The sequence below is a fragment of the Schistocerca nitens genome, chromosome 5, assembly GCF_023898315.1.
Source record: "Schistocerca nitens isolate TAMUIC-IGC-003100 chromosome 5, iqSchNite1.1, whole genome shotgun sequence".
NCBI classification, from domain to species: Eukaryota; Metazoa; Arthropoda; class Insecta; order Orthoptera; family Acrididae; genus Schistocerca; species Schistocerca nitens.
In genome coordinates, this window is record NC_064618.1 from 235,619,319 (window position 1) to 235,623,165 (window position 3,847).

Here is a 3,847-nt window from a genome sequence, read left to right on the forward strand (position 1 = left end):
AGTTTGTAAGATTTTCCATAATCTAATGGACCTTACAAAGCAAAGAAATGAACACTCACTCCGTCTTCAGGCCACGAGTAGCCTACCGGGACCATCCGACCGCCGTTTCATCCTCGGTGGAGGATGCGGATAGGAGGGGCGTGGGGTCAGCACACCGCTCTCCGGGTCGTAAGATGGTATTCTTGACCTAAGCCGCTACTATTCGATCGAGTAGCTCCACAATTGGCATCACGAAGCTGAGTGCACCCCGAAAAATGGCAACAGAGCATGGCTGCCTGGATGGTCACCCATCCAAGTGCCGACCACGCCCGACAGCGCTTAACTTCGGTGATCTCACGGGAACCGGTGTATCCACTGCGGTAAGGCCGTTGCCCGTAAGAAATGAGGCAATTTTTAAAAATTCAGTCAATATTTAAAAGCAAAAAGTTTGCATATTGTATCATTCAGCTATCGTTAAATCGAATTAATTCACTCATTAATAAAAGTACACTAATTTCTAAACACGAATGCAGTTACTATGAAGCTCTTGAATCTGAAAAGTGAGAAAGTATGAAAGACACACTTTTCAACAAAATCAGCCATTTAATACGTCATCAATCCAGAAAATATATCTTTCTTCTTTTCATCTTACGATGGGCACTCACAGCTGCGCGCTGTTGTGACGAAGCCGTGAGTGCGAAGACTGGTGTGATGTGGCTCTACACTCTATTCTGAGTGGAGCAAGTCTTTTCATGTCCGCATAATTTCTCCATACCCATTTGAACCGGCTTACTGTATTCATTCTTAGTCTCCCTCTACAAATTACCCCCCTCTCCGACCTCACTGCACACATCTCCAATAGAAAATTACTTTTCACTTATGTTATCTATCAACCAATCTCTTCTTTTTGTCACAGAACTGTTTTTTCCCCAGTTTTAGGCAGTTCGTCGTCCTTAGTAACTCTATTTTCCCATTTGATCTTTAGCTTTCGTCACTTTGATAAGCTTCTATATTCTTCTGATTTCTACTGTTTTACTTCCACACAATACGCAAAAAGGAAAATACTCTGAGAAAAGACGCAAGTACACTTCTATTAATGTTAACGTATTTGTCTCTTACAGGAGAGCTTTTTTTTTCTGTTACCAGTCTACATTTTTGTCCCCTTAATGCCTGCCTCCATCAGTTATTTTGTTCGCCAATTAACAACCCAATCTACAATTTTCAGTATGTACCTCAACATTATCCAACTTAATTCAGCTGCATTTGATTACTCTCGTTTTATTTTTGTTCGTGTTCATCTTACAGCATCTTTCCAACAGACTATCCATTCCGTAAAAATGATCTTTGAAGTCCTTTTAAGTCTGCTACATGATTACGTCATCGGAAAGCTTTCAGAGTTTAAATTTCTTCTCCCTTAACTGTAACACATTCTCCTATTTTCTTCGTGATCCCCATTTATGCTTGCACGATTTACAGATTTAATAAGGTGGTGGAGAGGTTACAACCCTGTTCAACTCACTTTTCAACTACAGTCTGCTTTTCATGTCCCACAACTGCAGTTGGGTGTCTGTACAAGTAACATATTTCTTCTATGTCCTACATTTCTTCGAAACTGAAACTGAATTTTCTATCAATTGTTCAACCCCGCCGTACATGATTCGGTTTATTTATTTATTTATTACAGCCATGACATACTACACCGAAAGTTCAGCAATACACTTGTCAGCAGCTGCCTTCTTTTTTGATACTGAATATTTTACGTTCTTTTTGAGGGCTGGGAGTGTTGTGTCTAGACAAGACAGCCTAGACACAATGAGAGGAAGCCGAAAGCCACGCGCTTAAACTCACGCAGGCTGGCGTGAGGTCTGAAACAGGATACGTAATGAATGCTATAAAGAAAAGTACGTAGCTTCTGGAATACTTAACTTTAATCCACATTTGTAGAACATCGCTCTTGATGATACATTAATAAACTCTCAATATCAACTGAATACGGCGCCTTGCTAGGTCGTAGCAAATGTAGCTGAAGGCTATGCTAATTATCGTCTCGGCAAATGAGAGCGTATTTGTAAGTGAACCATTGCTATGAACGTCGGCTGTACAACTGGGGGCGAGTGCCAGTACGTCTCTCTAGACCTGCCGTGTGGTGGCGCTCGGTCTGTTATCACTGACAGTGGCGACACGCGGGTCCGACATATACTAATGGACCGCGGCCGATTTAAAGGCTACCACCTAGCAAGTGTGGTGTCTGGCGGTGACACCACAGGTAGTATGTCGCCTGTCTCTCATATTCCACATAACACCTGTCACAGTTGTCTCATGACTGGTTCTCCGGAGGTGCCCAAGGTGTTTTACTGATTTCTATCACTCTTCTCGCAGCATCACACCCCCAATCTCATCTTCATCCTCTCCCTCTTTTCCTTCCATTTTTTTCTTTGGGTCATCAGTTTTCTGGCGGGTTTAATGCGGCCCGCCACAAATCCCTCTCCTGTGCTAACCTCTTCATCTCAGAGTAGTACTTGCAACCTACGTTCTCTTATTATTTGCTGAATGTATTCCAATCTCTGTCTTCTTCTACAGTTTTGCCTTGTACAGCTCCCTCTAGTACCATGTAAGTCATTCCCTGATGTCTTTACAGATGTCCTATCGTCCTGTCCCTTCTCCTTGTTACTGGTTTTTCATGCATTCCTTTCCTTCCAATTCTGCACGTAACATCCTCATTTCTTACCTCATCAGTGCACTCAATTTTCAACATTTGCCTGCAGCAACACATCTCAAATACTTCGATTCTCTTCTGTTGTGGTTTTCCCACGGTCCATGTTTTTCCACCATATAATGCTGTGCTCCAGCCGTACAGTCTCAGAAATTTCTTCCTTAGATTAAGGCCTACGTTAGATACTAGAAGACTTCTCTTGGCCAGAAATGCCCCTTTTGGCAGGGCTAGTCTGCTTTTGATGTCCTCCTTGATCCGTCCATCCCTGGTTATTTTGCTGCCTAGGCAGAACAACTCCTTAACTTCATCTACTTCGTGACCATTAAACCTGATGTTAAGTTTCTCGCTCTTCTCATTTCTGCTACTTCTCATTTCTGCTACTTCTCTGTCTTCGATTTACTTTCAGCCCATATTCTGTGATCAATACATTGTTCATTCCATTAGGCAGATCATGTAATTCTTCTTCACTTTCACTCAGGATAGCATTGTCAACAGCTAATTGTATCATTGATATCCTCTGAAACATCCCCTTAGAAAAATTTATGAATTACTGTGGTGGTAAACCCCTTACGTTATTTGATTTTCAAACATCTGAGAAAAACTGAACGTACTCAGACATTTCTCTCTTTACTTATTCTGATCATCACTAAACTGACACACAATATTTTTTTAGAGCAACGCAATCTGACTTTCAATAATGCCTACAAAAGAATGTCCGTGACTAACAATAACCTATACTTTTCATGAATCACTTAGGTGACAAAAATCTTCATTACTCAAACTACTGCAATACAGCGTGCGCCAGTACTGCCAGCTGAATAAAAGATTCAAACTACTGAAGGCACTAACTACTGATAGGCATGGTTAGCAAATGAAAGAATTTGATTGAGAACAAACAATGTATTTACCTTAATAATGTTCAAAAGTCATCATATACACTCCTGGAAATGGAAAAAAGAACACATTGACACCGGTGTGTCAGACCCACCATACTTGCTCCGGACACTGCGAGAGGGCTGTACAAGCAATGATCACACGCACGGCACAGCGGACACACCAGGAACCGCGGTGTTGGCCGTCGAATGGCGCTAGCTGCGCAGCATTTGTGAACCGCCGCCGTCAGTGTCAGCCAGTTTGCCGTGGCATACGGAGCTC

At 42.2% G+C, this 3,847-nt stretch overlaps 1 pseudogene; it reads right to left on the reverse strand.

Annotated features, from left to right (window-relative positions):
* Positions 1 to 255: 255 nt before the first annotated feature.
* On the reverse strand, positions 256 to 373 carry LOC126261069 (5S ribosomal RNA; annotated as a pseudogene).
* Positions 374 to 3,847: the final 3,474 nt, after the last annotated feature.